This window comes from Aethalodelphis obliquidens, unplaced genomic scaffold (genome assembly GCF_003676395.1).
Source record: "Aethalodelphis obliquidens isolate GAN/ISIS:26980383/991018 unplaced genomic scaffold, ASM367639v1 scaffold14, whole genome shotgun sequence".
Taxonomy (NCBI): Eukaryota; Metazoa; Chordata; class Mammalia; order Artiodactyla; family Delphinidae; genus Aethalodelphis; species Aethalodelphis obliquidens.
In genome coordinates, this window is record NW_020837958.1 from 17,633,585 (window position 1) to 17,652,300 (window position 18,716).

At 38.8% G+C, this 18,716-nt stretch overlaps 1 long non-coding RNA gene across 1 annotated transcript in view; it reads left to right on the top strand.

Annotated features, from left to right (window-relative positions):
• LOC113624884 (uncharacterized) overlaps positions 1-18,716 on the top strand; it is a 99,863-nt gene that overhangs the window by 38,890 nt on the left and 42,257 nt on the right. Inside the window, exon 3 of the long non-coding RNA XR_003434505.1 lies at positions 7,738-7,881. This is a non-coding gene — a long non-coding RNA (uncharacterized LOC113624884). The remainder of the gene's footprint in view (positions 1-7,737; positions 7,882-18,716) is intronic.

Here is an 18,716-nt window from a genome sequence, read left to right on the forward strand (position 1 = left end):
AGGATTCAGTTTGCTTGTGTCTGCTAAGTCATATATTTATTTCCTTCTGTTTTATATTCTCTCGGAATTTGTTTCTGTTTCATCTCATGTTTTCCATGTTTTTGTGGGTTGTGCCTTTAAAAAAAAAGATCCCTTTACTATTTCAATGGATCTTTGATAGGTAGTGAAAATAGGTATGTGTATTCAGATTTCTGTCTTTACCCAGAAGTCCAGAAAATGCCAGGAAACTCTTTCTGGAGTCTTTTGATGTTGCTGTGCTTTTGATTTCACTTATTAAAGCTAGTTTCCTTGGTGGCATCCTTTATGGAGATAAAGAATGATAGCCAAAATGCCCTTGTTGAATGGATTGGAACAGGTTCGTTTTTTGTTTTTTGTTTTTTTGGTCTCTGCCATCAGCTGGCTCTGCGGTTTGAGTCAAATCCCTTAAACTCTGCTTCTTAGTCTATGTCTCTATAAAATAGAAATAATACCTTATGCTCACAGGTTATTATGAAGATAAAATCAGATAATCTGGCAGTGTTTTGTGAAAGGGTTTTTAATGTGCTTCATAAATGGAAACTAATATATGTGAAGATACCTTAGTGTTCTTCATGGTATAAACAATGTCAGTTTTAAGCCCTTTCCCCACAGATTCTTTTTTTTTTCCACTGCCTAATCATTTTTGTTGCTTTTCCCTGAAACTTTACTCCCGTTTTCCAAGAGCAGCTAATTGCTCTACCCTATGCCAAGAGAAGGGAAATGATTATCCTCAGCTCTTGTCAGACTTCTGCCAACACCTCCCATGGCATTTCTTCACTAAGACAAAAACAATGAGGGAATAAATTCATCTTCAGTTCATTATGTCTTCTCTGTTTTTCTGTCTTTGAGTATCCCATCTGCTTACCATAGATGAGGGACTTTTCCCTGTGTCATCACCAAAGTTGCAAACCAAATGACAGGGCCTGTCAGTAGCTTATCCCAACTGCCAAACTGTGGACTATACTTGCTCTACTAACTGGAGAAAAAATACTGACAAAAAAAAAAGGCATGGATTCAGTGACCTAAGCCAAAAATAGTTACAGGCTTAAAAAAAAAACATCAATTGTTTATGATTCCCTGCTGGCAGCAAAGAACTCCAGAATAGCTGTTCTTCTGAACTTTCTCTGAAAGATTAATTGTCTCATGTTTCTGTAGCATCAGTTCCTGATATTCATGTGCTAGAGATACAATTCTTATGTACCTTTCCTAAGAAGTTTTTCTTGAGGCTGTTGATGGCTGGAAACTGTATGTTTTGTAATATAAAAAGGAAATGAGATGGATTTTGACTTCTGGACTTGATGGAGTAATTGGGACCAGCCTAGCTCTCCAACTTTAAGCACCTAGAAAACTGGACAAAATTTATGGAACAACATTTATTTTTTAAACAGTGGATAAGAGGCATCCCTGAACTCTGATCCCTGAGAAAGGAAACAAATAAGGTGAATCCTAAAATCACTTTGGTTTTCTGCCAGAGGAACAGGGATGGGGATCCCAGGATGATTCTCCTGATTTCAGGAGACAGAGATCACAGTGTGGAGAAGAGATGAGGCAGCTGGAATTTGCAGGACACAGTACAGGAGAGGAGAGAGCTGTGCAGAGAAAAAACTCCAGAAATCTGCTTATGAGTCCTTTGGGTGTGATGCTGAATACAAATCCAGAAATTTATAGGGTAGAAACCAATGAGACTGGGGAAAGATAGTTGGGGAGTTGTTAGCTGAAAATTCCCATAGCTCACACAGGGCTGGGAGATGTTAAAATTCTGACCGCTCGATTAGAGGGTGCTCATTTAACACCTATGACATTTCCATAGAGACTCCAGAAAGGTCATACATTAGAAGTGTGGCAAAACTAGATATAATGTAAAGGCTACTCTAGACTTTTCATAACAAAGCTGAAAAAGAAGTTTTGAAAAGATCAACCCTATTGGCAAGCAGATTAAACACCTGGCAGAAAAATGTCCAATGCTATTTAAAAGCTGAAACAAAATCTAGCAATCAAAAATGTAAAATTAACAATGGCCAACCTCCAATAAAAGATACTAAAGCAGTAAAGAACCTTAAAACAGCTATTATGAATATGCTTAAAGATATAATGGAAACCATGACAATAATATTCAACTACAAAAAAGAACCAAATGGAGCTTTTGGAGCAGAATAATACAATGTTTAATATACTTACTGGATGAGATTAATAGCAGATTAGATACTGCAAAATAAAAAAAATTAGTGAACTTTAAGATATATGAACAGGGTCTACCCAAACTGAAAGTCAAAAAGAAAAAAGGCTGAAAAAAAATCAACAGAGCCTCAGTAACCTGTGGAAAATATTAATTCATTTGGAGTCCCAGAAAAAGGGATAGAGGGCAAGAAAATACTTGAAGAAATAGTAGCTGAAAAATGTTCATATTTGAACAGTCCCAAGAAGTTCAAGGAACCCCAACCCAAGCAGGTTAGACACAAAGAAAACCACAAAGAGGTACATCATAATCAAATTGCTAAAATTAAATTATTAAAAGAAATTTCTTAGGAGCAGTTGGGGTGTGTGTGTGAGGAGATATATTCTGTCTGTACAGGGGAACAAAGATAAGAAAAACTAGTCTTTTACACACACACACACACACACACACACACAAGTAATGTAGAAGACAATGGAATGATTTCTCTACAGTGCTAAAAGAAAAGTTCCACCTTAAGTTCTATACCCAGTGAAACTATTCTTCCAAAGTAGGGGAAAACATTTTTTTTTTTGCCCTAGACAAACTAAAGCTGAGAAAATTTGTTGCCACAGACCTGCACTATAAAATATAAAAAACATTGAAGAAAAATGTCACAGATGAAAATTTGTATGTAGATAAAAGGAGTGGAGGGTACCAGAAGTAGTAAATAAGAGGGTAGAGATCAAAATTGTTTTTTCTAATTGAAATCTTTTTAAAAGATAAATGACTTTTTAAGACAAAAATATATTGTCATGTTTATGAAATATGTAAAAGTAAAATATATAAAAACAAGGATGGCAGGGTGATATGGAAGTATATTGTTGAAAGTTCTTATAAGTAAAACAGTATAATATTATTTGAAGGAAGATTGTGATAAATTAAAGATGTATAAACCCTAGCATGACCACTAAAACAACTACAAACATGTATAGCCAATAACCCAGTAGTGGAAACAAGTTGGAAAACTAAAATATACTCAGTAAATCTAGAAGAATGATGGAAAAGAGAGAGAGAGAAAACCTCAGAAAATAAATTGCAAGGGAAATGAGAATGTAACATGAATGGAATGAAAATGAGAACATAACATTGAAATTTGTGAAATGTAGCTATAGTAGTGTTCAGAGGGAAATTTCAAACATACTTGCTTATGTTTGAAAAAAAACAAGGTCTAAATCAATAATCTAGGCTTCCAATTTAAGAAGTTAGAAGAGGAAGAACATGTTAAATCCAAGTAAGTAGAGGGATGGAAACAATAAAGATAAAAATAGAAAACAATAAAATATTAAATGGGAAAACAATAGAAAAAAATCACTGGTACCAAAAGCTAGTTTAAAAAAATAGCAAAATTGACACATCTAACTAGACTCATCAGGAAAGAGAAGACACAAGTTACAAATTACCAGATACTGTAAACATTGAAGGAATAACTAGATAATATTATGAACAACGTTGAGTCCATAAAAATTAATAAGTGAATGCATTTTGTTGTATGTAAATTATATCTTAGTAAGGGTGATTGAAAAAAAGAAAATAAGTAATTTTAGTTGCTATGATTGAGTTTCCATCTAGTCACAGCTTATGTCATTTAATCTCACAATAAAATGGTGATATAACTTAGTGGTTTGGAGTATATACTCTACACTGAGACTACTGTCTTTGAATTATGGTTCAGCCAATTAGTAAGTATATGACTAGGTAAGTTATTTAACTACTAGAATGTAAACTGCACATGGACTGGGAATTTCTTTTTTGTTCACTTACATGATTTCTTGGCACGTGGTAGGCAACCAGTAAATATTTGTTCTTAAACCCTAGTTGACAGATGAAATTGGCAAAGAAGAGATTTACTGACTTGCAAAGCTTACCAGGAAGGGAGAAACTCAGAATTTGACCTAGGTCTGCCAGATTCGAAAATTAGTGTCTTTCTCCTGCTGCTATGTCAGACAAATAAGAAACCTTAAAAAGAGTAAGAGAGCCTGATAGGTAACTATGCATGTGTCTTGGAACTTCCTTATAAGAAAAGGAAATTATACTTCTTTTGATTACCAAATTAATCCTTGGAACTGTTGCCTCTCTCAGTTTAAATAGAACTGCTATTGCAGAATGGAAAGAAAGCAGGGGTCATTTTTCTTTTTCTAATACTTTCATTTGATGCTGCTGCTGGTTAAACTGTACAGTTGAGATCGCAAATGCAAGTACTCAGTGTGCCAGGATTTTTGTAAGGCAAAACCTTACAAAAACAAGTTAAGAGTTTTGATTCTTGAAGAGCATGCCATTTTGCTCTACGTTAGACTCCTCTAATATAGGCCATCAGAGCAGTATGAGATTAAATCCTATTCAAATTAATTTTAAAATGTGAAGCACATGCCCAGTATTTGGTAGGCATTGGGATAGGTAATGAAACTGAAGATATCAGACTAACTTTTATGTGCCAGATATCTTGCTCATTTTTATTTGATCTTCACAACTTTAAGTGCAAATCCCATTCTAACCAAATGGCGTAGAGTGTAATTGTGTAGAGTTACAGTAAATAATACATCTGGGATTTCATTTTAAGATTGTCAACCACAATCATAATGTGTTTGGCGAGTTTATGTTATTTTTTCTTCCTTCTAATCAGGTAACTCAATTGAAGTGTGACTTAACCAAGAATAAATCTAAAAACATAAGTATCCTCAACTGTCTTTCTCCAGCTTAGTTTCCTCGTGTTGCAATTTTTTTTTAAGTTTTATTGTAGAAAATTTCAAACATACAGAAGTGAGAGGCTAGTTCAACAAACTCTTATGTAGCCATCACTCAGCCCCAAAAAACATCAAGTGTGGTCAACACTGCTTCAGCTACTATATTTCTGCCTATTCCTTCACACTCCCTGGTAATAATAGCATTTCATCAGTAAGACTTTCAGTATGTATTTCTAAAAGACAGGGAAATAATTGTTTAAAAAAATCAAAATTACAGGGCTTTCCTGGTGGCGCAGTGGTTGAGAGTCTGCCTGCCGATGCCGGGGGACATGCCCTGGTCCGGGAAGATCCCACATGCTGTCGAGTGGCTGGGCCTGTGAGCCATGGCCGCTGAGCCTGCGTGTCCGGAGCCTGTGCTCGGCAATGGGAGAGGCCACAACAGTGAGAGGCCCGCATACTGCAAAAAAAAAAAAAAGAAAGAAAATCAAAATTACAATGCTATTATTGAAACTAGATAAAAATTAATATAGGTATATTGATAAGATGAAGTTAATGTATGTGGAATACATTTCACATGATATATAAAAATTCATTGGAGTAGATGATAGACATAAATATTAAAGTTAGAACTATAAAATGCTTAGAAGAAACTATTGGAGAAAATATTTGTGATCATGGTCTAGACAGTGATTTCTCAGGGCACGAAAAACACAAACCATGAAAGAAAAAAAAAGATAACATGGCCTTCATCAAAATGAAAAAATTGCTTTTCATTTAAAAAGTTTATTTTTTCCAGCTTTATTGAGATGTAATTGACATAAAACATTGTATAAGTTTAATGTGTGCAATTTGGTGTATGTATATATTACAGAATGGTTACTACAGTAAAAGTTAACAGATCTATCTCCTCACATAGTTATGATCCTGTGTGTGTGTTGAGAACTTTTAAGATCTACTCTTTTAAGCAACAAGGATTTACTGTAGAACAAAGGGAATTATACCCATTATCTTGTAATAACCTATAATGGAATATAATCTGCAAAAGTACTGAATCACTATGCTGTACACCTGAAACTAACACTATATTGTCAATCAACTATACTTCCATTAAAAAAAAGGAAAAAGAAGAAAAAATTTTAAAACAAAAATAATCTACTCATTTAGCAACTTCTAAATATACATTACAGTATTGTTAACTATAACTACCATGCTGTGCATTACATCCCCAGAACTTATTCATCTTTTTTCACAATTTTATTGAGATATAATTGACATATAACATTGTATAAGTTTAAGGTATATAATATAATGATTTGATGTATGTATATATTATGGAATGATTAGTACAATATGTTTAGGTAACATTCATCACCTCACATAGTTACATTTTATTTCTTGTGATGAGAAAAGATCTACTCTCTTAGCAACTTTCATATATATAATACAGCATTGTTAACTATAGTCACCATGCTGTACATTACATCCTTAGAATTTATAGATCTTATAACTGGAAATTTGTGATTTTTCACTGCCCCTCCCCCTGCCCCTGCAATCACCAATCTGTCCTATCTGTTCTCTGTTTCTATGACTTCAGTTTTCTTTTTAGATTACACATATAAGTGAGACACAGTATTTGTCTTTGTCTGACTTGTTTCACTTAGCATAATGCCCTCAAGGGCCATCTCATTTTGTTCGTGCATTGTTTTCCTAATTTCCTTTAGGATATATTCTTGTACTTCACTAAACTTCTGTTAAGAGGATGATTCTGAATTCTTTGTGAGTTCATACTCTCCATTTCTTTAGGTTCAGTTATTGGAACTTTATTAGTTTCCTTTGGTTTTATCATGTTTACCTGATTCTTCATGATCCTGGATTCCTTGCGTTGGTATCTACGTGTTTCCATCTCCTCTTCTAGACTTTACAGGTTCATTTTGGCAGGGAAAGAGCTTCACCAGTCAGCTCAGTTTGGGGTACTGGACACGTCAGCTGGTAGAGCCCATGGTTTGCTATCAGGGTCTCTATGTGGGTGAGGTGCTCTGAGGTGTGTGTGTGGAGGGTGCCCCTGGCTGGGTTGTAGAGTCAGTTGGGCCTGCTGGCTAGGCTGTGCATTCAAGCGGATTCCTGGGTGGTGTCCGTGATTGGGCAGGGCTGTAGGCTGGGCTCTAAGTCTGCTCAGGGTACTGTTCAGGCTCCCTGGTTATGGAAGACCAGAGGCTATACTTGTTGGGAAGGGCTGCTGGCTTAGCTCTTTGCCAGAGTGGGGCTGTAGGATGGGCTCTGTGGTTGCCAGTGTTCTTGGCCATGCTTGCTGGATGGATGGGACTGGAGCCTATGCTCAACAGCTGGGCAGGGCTGCAAATTTGCTTCCTGCCCTTGCGACACAGTAGAATGGGCTCCACTCCTTGTACAGTCTGTTGACTGGGCACCAAATCAGGTAGAACTGCCTGTTAACCTAAAAAAAGAGGTAAGCTGAGGCAAGCTCATATTACCAGAAATTGAATTTATTCGGGAATAGCAGATGAATTGCAGTTCGGGAAACATACTGTAGCAAGCTACAGGCGAGTCTGTTGAAGGTTTGGGGCAGGCTGTGTTAATGCAGAAGGGGTGTAAAGAGTCGGGGGAGGCCAGTTAGGGTTCAAGCCGCAAATTCATTGGCTTGAGTGACGATGGGGAGAGATTCTCGGTGGATGTTCATTGGTTAGGAGATAAGTTCTAGATAGTTCTAGTCAGGCATTTAGGGGAAACCACTGTTTCATTTCTTGTTTCATTTTCCTGTGGGCGCATGTGTGAGATTCTCCATTTCATATCTCCATTCCATTTTAGATTGAAGTCCCTTTGCACGTTGGATGAGCTCCCTGACCAGACGGGGCCACCAAGTTGGCTCTGCAGATGGGCAGAGCCACTGGCTGAGATTTCTACGCTGGTGCCACTGCAAGCAGGAATGTGGTCCACCAAGATCTGATTGATGTAAGTCCCGCCCTCCTTCCCCATCTTTATCTGATCCCCACGGCTGAATCCTGCAGATTACCCCAGTAATTCCTGGGAGGTGAGACCCGAATGGCCCTCCTGGGAAGTGTCCTTCAGTGCTGGGGGAGCTGGGTGTCTAACTTGGTCTCTCATTTTCCCCTGGAGAAACAGTAAGCTGACGGGGGCCCTCTCAGTTTGGCACTGTGCCAGCCTGAGGAGCCGTGATGTGGTCAGAGTGTAGCCTCTCTTCTCACCTTTATAGTGCTGTCCTTCTTGGTCTCTGTGGTCCAGGCGGGTGCTTCAGCCCCACCCCTGGGTTCTGGGATTTTCACAATGGTGTTTTTGTCTACGCATAATTGCTAGTTCTTCTTGTGGGAGGAACTAAAGTCAGGATCAATCGATAGCACCATCTTGATGATGTCACCAAAACTTGTTTTGAAAAGACACTGTCAAATAAAGGGAAAAATAATCCACAGGCCGAGGGAAAATATTTTTGAAACTGGTAGCTGATAAAGAAATTGTATCCAGAATAGAGAAAAAACTTTTACAACCCAGTAATAAGATAACTCAGTTTTTTTAAAAAATGGGCTAAGGTATGAATAGACGTTTAATCAAGGAACATATACAAATGGTAAATACGCACATGAGAAGAGGCTCAACATCATTAGTCATCAGGGAAATACAGTGAAGGGCCACTGCCCACTTAGTGGAATGACTAAAATTAAAAAGTCTATAATAGCAAGAGTTCGTGAGGATGAGAAACAACTGTAACGTTCATGCGTTGCTGTGGGAATGCAACATGGTGCAGCCATTCTAGAAAACATTCTGGCAGTTTCTTATAAATTTAAATATCCACTTAACATCCTGTCTGGCAGTACCACTCTTACATATTTATCCAAGAGTAAAAACAAAACAAACCAAAACACCCCCATATTCACACAATGATTTGTACCCAAATGTTAAGAGGAACATAATCTATAATGGCCATACGTAGAAACACTCCAAATGTCCATCAGTTGGTGAATGGATAAGCAAATTATGATATCCATCCAACGGAATGTTACTCAACAATAATGTGGGGCAGGACACCATGTACCAGTAATCACTGCCAGGGTAGGACTGCAGCTACTTGAAGGACAGCAAAGATCATCACAATGCCAGCTCCCAGGAATAGAAGTCCAAACACTTTCCCCCACTGTAACTTGGTATCAGAGTTGCCAGGGAAAACACAGCACAGTCAAACACTGGATGGAACAGTGCTTTCACTCACATAGAGAAGAGACAGCAAGATCAGCTCCAGTGTGTGTCCACCTCTAATGGCTAGCAGATGCCCCTGGCAGCTGACCAGGGAAATCGGCCTGTGTGCACCCCTCTTGTACTGCAGCAGCAGGACACTGACCTCTCCTGTGTGGAGTCTGAAATACTGAAACCTGGGGCCATGCTTGAGAGCCACTGACATACATGCTTAAGCAGAACAAAGGAACACTCGTTCAGCATGAGAGAGTGAAAGCAGTCAGCCCGGCACAGGCTGTGTGGGCTCCGTATCTCTTGGTAAGGAAGTTTTCCAGGCCTAAGGCCCATTTTTGTGTGACCGAGCAGAGGTTGAAAGACTGCATGTGTGAGACTGACTTTCCTAACAAATAAAAAGGAACAGGTGAATATCAAAGCTCAGTAAAATAAGCCAAGACCCAAAGACTATATTCTGCGTAATTTCCATCATAGGGGATTGGGGAAGGAGATTGACTGTGAAGGAGCATGAGGGAACATTTTGAGGTGGTGAAAACATTCTATATCTGTATGTGATAGTTTTATAAGATTATGTATTTTTCAAAATTCATCGAATGTACGCTTACACTATGGATACAGCAGTCAGTAATATAGGTAAGGGGCTTGCCCTCATGAAGCTTATATCCTCTCTGTACTTAGCTATGCATCGCCTCAAACTAATAGAGAATTTTATTAATTTATGCTGATCATTGGCCAAAAACTACTTGTTAGGAGGCTTCTTTTAGGCTGTAGGACCCGTGTCCGTAGCAGCTGTTCCAAATCCCATGGTAGTGCCCGTGGTGGCTACCATAAGTGTATTAGTTTGCTGCGGCTGCCGTAACAAAATACTATAGGCTGGGCTGAAACAACAGAAATTGATTTTCTCACAGTTCTGTAGGCTAGAACTCTAAGATCAAGGTGTTGTCAGGTTTGGTTTCTTCTGAGGCCTCTCTTCTCAGCTTGCAGATGGCTGCCTTCTCACTGTGTTTTCACATGGTCTTTCCTCGGTGTGCATATACCTGTGGTGCCTCTGTGTGTGTCCACATTTTCTCTCATAAGGACATCAGTCAAGTTGAAGAAGTCCCATCCATATGACCTCATTTTAACCTAATTATGCCGTTAAAGGTCTTATCTCCAAATGCAGTCTCATTCTTGGGGGTTAGGGGTTCCATGTAAAGATCTTGGAAGAACACAATGTAGCCCACAACACATGGTGTCATGCTTTCCCAGGTACCCCTGCCATGCATCTGCTGAGCATCCTAAGCACTACTTGTTAAGTTCTTGAGAAATAAATCACAAGATGATTTGGGGAAAAAATCTCATGTACTTTACGTCATTTAAAATGTTGCAAGGACAATAAACAGGGATTACAAAGAAGCACCAGTCTCCAAAGCGCCAGGCACCAAAACCCAGCCTGAGGAGTCCCCTTTTTAGGTCTCATGGGCCCCCTCCTGGGGATTCCACATAGTTTCCTTTGAGCTTTCTTCAAGCAGGGGATATACACAGCAGGTAACCTCTGGGGGTGTATCCTGATTTTCACCTGTTATTCCTTTTTCTATAAGTAACTTTTAGTATCTTAAAAGCATGGCTTTTGAATAGCACTAAAAGGAATGTGGGCCCCCCTATATCTTGCGTGTCTAGCTCAATATCCATCCAATTATGGTTCCTGGAGGTATCTTCTCTTCGAATTGGCTGTAAGCTTCTTAAGGGCAGTGGTTACTCCTGTTATGTTTCTTGGTACTTGTTGTAGTAATACCAAGCTTAGTACCATGACTGTAGTAGAGACTAAATAACTATCTGTTTAATAGGTATTTTACAGATGAAGTTGAGAGACTCTCAAAGGCATGAAATACGTTTCTCAGCATTCCCCTTACTACATGGTCCTCAGTGAAAGTTTGAGGTGGAAGAGAAGGAGAAGTACCAGAGGCAGTTGAGGGTAGATGTGAAGGCAGACAGAGGTTCCAGCTGCTTCTAGATGAGCTTGAGAATTATCACGTTGGTCGTGCATACTGTGTGCGGGCTTCTCATTGAGGTGGCTTCTCTTGTTGCAGAGCACAGGCTCTAGGTGCATGAGCTTCAGTAGTTGTGGCACGTGGGCTCAGTAGTTGTGGCTCGCGGGCTCTAGAGCACAGGCTCAGTAGTTGTGGCACACGGGCTTAGTTGCTCTGCGGCATGTGGGATCTTCCCAGACCAGGCCTCGAACCCTTGTCCCCTGCATTGACAGGCAGATTCTTAACCACTGCGCCACCAGTGAAGTCCCCAAAGTGAACTCTTGAGACTCACCTGTTGACTGTGAGCAGACTGGGTGAGTTTGTGTGAGGAGCTTCCCAGAGGCTCACCAGATTGTTAGCAGCTTTTGGTTCATCTCTTGAAAACCATCCACATTAGTACTTCAGGCTGGGGTAGTTGGTGGCAACTTTCCTGACTTCTCTCCCAAGTCTTCCAACTTTGGTAAAGCTCTAGTTCTCGTGCAGACCTGTCCTATCTGGAATACGAGGAGGGGCTTCAGCTTTCCCCTTTGAAGTCCGGTTGGTACACAAGATCACTCAACTGAGCAGAATTATAAACTGCTCCAGTCAGAGAACGATAGAATTAGAAGAAAACGTAGAGATCTCTAAGTACATTTCTTATTTTACAAATGAGGAAACAGGGCTCAAGTAATTTAGTGACATGTAAGAGAGAAGCAGAATTGTACTAAGAATCTGATTTCAATCCAATGCTTTTCTATTTTTATCATACTATATTTGCCTTTAGAAATGCATAAAAATAAAGAGGGATTTTTAAAATTTAGGCAATTAATTAAGCATTTATTTATTTTATGAATGTGAGATATTCTTTCTTTATAGATATCTCTATCTTTGTCTATCTACCTGTCTATCTATCTACCTACTTACCTACCTATCGGGAGAGAGATCAGCGAGAGCACCAGAAAGCATTTGCTGGAATCCAAGGTTGAAGTATGTCTGTGAAGAGAAGATTGTTCAAGTTTCTTAGGACAATTTAGAGAAGAAGCAGCTAAATGGAGAAGCAGGGCAGCCTGGAAATGAAAGGGCCATATTAAATAATCTTCCAAAGCTCAGGATAGATCAAAATAATAATGAAAAAGAATATGGAATAAAGTTGAATTAACTCAGATACCTTATGATGATGAAAGGGAGGAAATTACCAGGATGTCCTATGTTGGGGGACTGATTAAATAAGTAACAGTACATGTTACGATAGGATTTTGTCGATAGGATTTTGTACACCTATTAAAATGAGCTTAATAATGATTTTTAAATAATATTAGAAAATATTATTGACATAGTGATGACTGGAACACAAAAAGGATTCAGAATTATCAATAAACTGTCACCTTGACTCTATTTGATATGTGCAAAGGACAAAGGAAATTTGCCAAAATTATACTAGTCTCTGCTTGGGGAGTGGGATTGTAGGAAAACATTTTTTTGCATTTATTTTCTCTTGCCTAAACTTTCCAAATTTTCTACAACGACCATATTATGTTTATCATCAGAATTAAAATTAGAGGGGAAGAAACTCATGGTTTCAAGAAGTAAAAAATTAATAGAATAGTTAATCAAGGACAAGGTGAAGTTGTTTTCCTGAAGAAAATATCAGCTACATCTTTTTCTCTTCATGAACTGTTATCATAGTAGAATATTTGCAGAAAAGCCTTAATGCCTGAAACTGGGCAGTTTTTAAGAGGTTCTGTCGTGCAGTCAGAGAAGTGCATAGATTCTTTCGTTTGGTGTGACATGTAGCAAATGAGGATGGAGGTTTATTTTCTTAAATGATTCTGGAATGGCTCCTAAGTTTTCTTTTTTAAGTCAAATTTTGAATTTTTTACATATACCATGGGAAATCTTTCAGGTTCTTAGAATGTTCACAAAAAACATGCTGAGTAAAACAATCTCTTTGTTAGGAAAAAACATGCTGCTTACCTTCACAAATTCCCTTTTAACTTCCCAAATATTCATGACCACCACTGAAGCATCTCTTTACAGAATTCCCAAACATCTTTTTGTAGGTCAATAAACCTCTAGGGTTGATATTTGACTTTGATTCATTTTGTAGAAATGTTCAAAAGGATGGAGCCAGTGCCTCCCATTTCTCTTATTATGTGGCTTGTTGACATTTGAATTTTCAAAATATCAAGGGTTTCTCCAGCGTGACTCATTTGAATCAGTTGCTTTTTTCCCCCTCTGAATGATGGGCTGCTGATTCAGAACTATATGATAAAATTAGAAGTACGAATATTTCATTCAGTCTACTTTTAAAAATCTGTTCTTTCATTTTTGGTATCAATTGGCAAACTAATTTGATGATTCAGTTTGGTACAGAACTTTTATTTGTATTTTAATTTTATTCTTATGAACAAATAGCCTGAAGCACATTGATAAAATCTGTATTGGAAATGGCACCATTCTGGGACTCTGGCTATATAGGTCATAGTATTATCCCTATCACTAACTTCCTAGGTAGGCTGGGCTCTAAGCTGTTGGCTCTTGGTTTTAGTACTTGTAATGTGAGAGGCGTTGGACTATATATCAGTCAGGATAGGCTAAGTTATGCTGCAGTAATAAAGAATACCCATATTACAAGGCTTGAAACAATCAGAATTTATATCTTGCTTCTCCTATTGGTAACCATCATGAGTCATCTGGGATCGCTGCTTCCAAGTCATCATCATCCTCAGGCTGACACAGCGGCCATTACCTGAAACGTTGGTGAGGCCATGGCAGAAGAAAAAGAGAAGATGGCAGAGCATGCACTGGCTTTTAAAGCCTTTGCCCAGAAATGACACATGTCACTTTCTTACACGTTATGTTGGCCAAAGCTAGTCTTATGGCCAAGCCTGACTTCAAAGAAGGGAAATTCGATATTGGTAAAAAAATGCGGTCTATTGGTAATCTATAAAGGTCCTTTAATTTCTAGTAGCCTGTTTCTAAAGTGCATTGAGGGACTTCCCTGGCGGTCCAGTGGTTAGGACTTCACCTTCCAGTGTGTGGGGTGGGGGGATGGGTTCAATCCCTGGTCGGGGAGCTGAGATCCCACATGCCTTGCGATCAAAAAGCCAAAACATAGGGCTTCCCTGGTGGCACAGTGGTTGAGAGTCCGCCTGCCGATGCAGGGGACGCGGGTTCGTGCCCCGGTCCGGGAGGATCCCACGTGCCGCGGAGCGGCTGTGCCCGTGAGCCATGGCCGCTGAGCCTGTGCGTCCGGAGCCTGTGCTCCGCAACGGGAGAGGCCACAACAGTGAGAGGCCCGCGTACCACACACACACACACAAAATGCTATATAAATGGAATTATATAGTATGTAACCTTTGGGGGTTGGCTTTTTTCATTTAACATCTCCTGGAGATTAATCCACATTGTATGTATCGATAGTTCCCTTTTATTGCTGTGTAGTGTTCACGGTATGTCTCTATCTCAGTTTAACAACTGCCTGTTGAAGGATATCTGGGCTATTTCCAGTTTTTGGCTAATATGAATAAAGCTCCTTTGAGTATTTTTGTATAGGGTTTGTGTGAAAATAAGTTTTCATTTCTCTGAGATAAATACTCAAGAGTGAAGTTTCTGTGTAAAATGATAATTGCATGTTTAGTTTCATAAGAAGCTGCCGAACTGTTTTCTAGGATAGCTGTACCGTTTTACATCCCCACCAGCAATATATAAAAGATACACCAAATGCTTGCCCGCATCTGGGACTGTCATTATTCTTTATTCATCAGCCATTCTGATAAATGTGTAGTGATTATCTCATTGTGGTTTTAATTTACATTTCTCTGATAGCTAATGATTTAAAAAATCTTTCCAAGTCCTTATTTACCATTTGCATATCTACATTTGTGAAGTATCTGTTTAAGTCTTTTGCCTATTCTTTTTGTTTTAATATTTATTTTTATTTATTTATTTATTTATTTTGGTGTGTCAGGTCTTAATTGCGGCATGCAGGATCTTCATTGTGGCATGTGGACTTCTTAGTTGCAGCATGTGGACTTCTTAGTTGAGGCATGTGAACTCTTAGTTGTGGCATGCATGCGGGATCTAGTTCCCCAACCAGGGATTGAGCCTGGGCCCCCTGCATTGGGAGCACAGAGTCCCTGGACCACCAGGGAAGTCCAATTTGCTCGTTCTTTATTGGATTTTTTCTTACTACTGAGTTTTGAGCGTTCTTTGAATATTCTAGATACAAGTTTTTTGTCAGATATATGATTCACAAATACGTTTTCCCAATCTATTGCTTGTCTTTTAATTCTCATTGCAGTCTTTTGCAGAACAAAAATTTTAATTTTGATGACACCCAGTTTATCATTTTTTCCCTTTTGTGGATTATGCTCTTGGTGTCATCTAAGAAACGTTTGCCTGTCCCTACATCTTGAAGATTATCTCCTCTTTTCTAAGGAGTCTGACCCCAGGACAAAATCCTATGTGTGGTCTTTCAGGCCCAACCATAGACAGTTACACGGTTGTGACTGGAAGTCTGCATGAGGACGGGGAGGTTGCCCACCCCACACCGCTGGCACACAGCCAGTGCACTGTAGTTTTCTTGAAGGAGGTGCTGTCAAGGCCCCCACTAGTAAGCCATGCTTGTGTGCACGTCTGCATTCCTAGCTCAGTCACCTCGAGTCAGAGACCTCTTTATTGGGAAGCTTGGCAGAGACACTTCCCAAGCACCTCTGCTGAGAGCTCTTTAGTGGGGTCCTTGGCTGAATTACATTTCTCCACTTTGCCTCAGTACCTTTCCACTCCTAGCCTTTCCCCAGCCCATGAATCCATAAAGAGGCAGGAACCTGAGCAGTGACACAACGTTCTCAGGCTGTGCTGGATCCACCTGACCCTCACCTTGGGCCATTTGGGGGGGAAATATATAACACTAGGGAGCCAGCACCTCTTGATTACACTGTCACATTAAGTGAATAAAAGTTTGATTTTTACTTTTGGTTTGGCACATTGTCCTCATTGAGCACCTCAATGCCTGATTGCTTGACATTTTTTTTTTTTAAAGATCACACTATTAGTATTTACATTTAATTGCGTGATTCTTGAGTTGTTTTGTATAAGGTGTGACATTTAGGTGGAGTTTCTTTTGTGTGTGTGTGTGTGCACCTATGAATATCCAGTTGCCCCAGCACCACATTTTATAAAGTCTGTTCTTCCTCCATTGAGTTGCTTTTGTACCTACGTGAAAAATCAGTTGAGCATATTTGTTCTTTGTGTGGGTCTATTTCTGGTTTTTCTATTTTGTTTGGTTGATCTGTGTGTATATCCTTCTGCCAATACCACACTGTCTTGATAACTTGTAGTTATATACTTGTAGCCTTAATATCAGGTAAAGTGATTCCTTTCACTTTATTCTTTGTCAAGATTATTTTAACTATTCTAGTACCTGTGTTCTTTCTGCATATTAGAATAAGCTTGTCTCTGTTTACCAAAAAAACCTTACTAGAGTTTTGATATGAATTGTATTAAGCATATAGATCACTTTGGTGGAGAACTGATAGCTTTATATTGAATCTTCCAATTCATGCATATAGTATGTCTCTCCATTTATTTAGGTCTTCTTTGATTTCTTTCATAAGCATTTTGTAATTTTCTGCAAACAGATCCTATACATGTTTTGTTAACTCTGTACCTAGAGATATCATTTTCTTCAGAGTGACTGTAAATTGTATTGTTTTAAAATTTTGTATTCCATATGTTCATTGTTAGTGTTTAAAAATGCAATTGCGGCTTCCCTGGTGGCACAGTGGTTGAGAGTCTGCCTGCCGATGCAAGGGACACGGGTTCGTGCCCCGGTCTGGGAAGATCCCACATGCCACGGAGCAGCTGGGCCCGTGAGCCATGGCCGCTGAGCCTGCGCGTCCAGAGCCTGTGCCCTGCAGCGGGAGAGGCCACAACAGTGAGAGGCCCGCGTACCGCAAAAAAAAAAAAAAAAAAAAAAAATGCAATTGATTTTTGTGTGTTGACCTTGTATCATTAAACCTTGAGAATTTTAGAAGGTTTTTTGGTTAATTTCTTGAGATTTTCTATGTAGACAAGCATGTCATCTGTCAAAAGAGAATGTTTATGTTTTATTCCTTCCTTTCCATTCTGCATGCCATTTATTTCTTTTTCTTACTGCACTGACTGAAACTTCTAGTATTATGTTGAAAAAGAGTGGTGAGAATGAACCTTCTTGCCTTATTCCTGATTTTGGGGAGAAAGATACAAATTTTACCATTAAGTCTGACATTAGTGTAGGTTTTTGAAGATGCTCTTTATCAAATTAAGATAATTGCCCTCTATTCCTAAATTGCTGAGTCTTGTTTTTACTGTTAATGGTTGTTGGATTTTGTCAAATGATTTTTTTCTGTATCCGTTAATGTGTTAATGTGATTTTTCTTCTTTAGTCTGTTGATGCAGTAGATTACATTGATTTTTTAAAAATTAATTAATTAATTTATTTTTGGCTGCCTCGGGTCTTTGTTGCTGCGTGAGGGCTTTCTCTAGCTGCGGCGAGCGGAGGCTACTCTTTGTTGCGGTGCGTGGGCTTCTTATTGCGGTGGCTTCTCTTGTTGTGGAGCATGGGCTCTGGGCGTGTGGGCTTCAATAGTTGTGGCACGTGGGATCAGTAGTTGTGGCTCACAGGCTCTAGAGTGCAGGCTCAGTAGTTGTGGCACACGGGCTTAGCTGCTCCGCAGCATGTGGGATCTTCCCGGATCAGGGATCGAACCCGTGTATCTTGCATTGGCAGGCGGATTAACCACTGTGCCACCAGGGACAATTCAAAAACATTGATTTTGAATGTTGAGCCAACCTTACATAGCAATAAGTCCTACTTGGTTGTGGTGTATAAATATTGCTGTATGTTGTTTGGAATTGATTTACTGATATTTATTGAAGATTTTTGCTTCTAAGTTGATGAGAACCATTGGTCTATAGTTTTCTTTTTTTTTTCTTTTTTATTGTCTTTCTTTTTTATTTAAACTATCTTGGTTTGGTATACTGGCCTAATAAAGTGAGTTTGTAAGTGTTCCCTACTCTTCTATTTTCTGGAATAGGCTGTGTAAAATTGATGTTAGTTCTTTAAATGTTTGGTAGAATTCTGCAGTGAAATCATCTGGGCCTGGAGATTTTTTTGTTGGGAGCTTTTAAATTACAGATTTAATATTTTAAATGAAAATAGATCTATTCATAATAGATAGTTCATCTTGATTGAGTTTTGGTAGTTTGTGGGTTTCAAGGAATTGGTCAATATCTTTTAATTTGTAGAATGTATGAGCATAAAGTTGTTTGTTGTATTTCCTTATCTTTTTAATGTCTGTTGGATCTGCAGTGATATCCTCAGTTTAATTCCTGATATTGGTTATTTGGGTCTTCTCTCTTTTTTTCAGTCTTTCTAGAAGTTTACCAACTTACTGATTTTTTTCAGAGAACCAGCTTTTTGTTTCATTGATTTTCTCAATTTTCCTATTTTCAATTTAATTGATTTTTACTCTGATATTATTATCTTTATTGTTTTTTGGGATTATTTACTCTTCTTTTTCCAGTTTTTTGAGGTAGGAACTTAGGTTATAGATT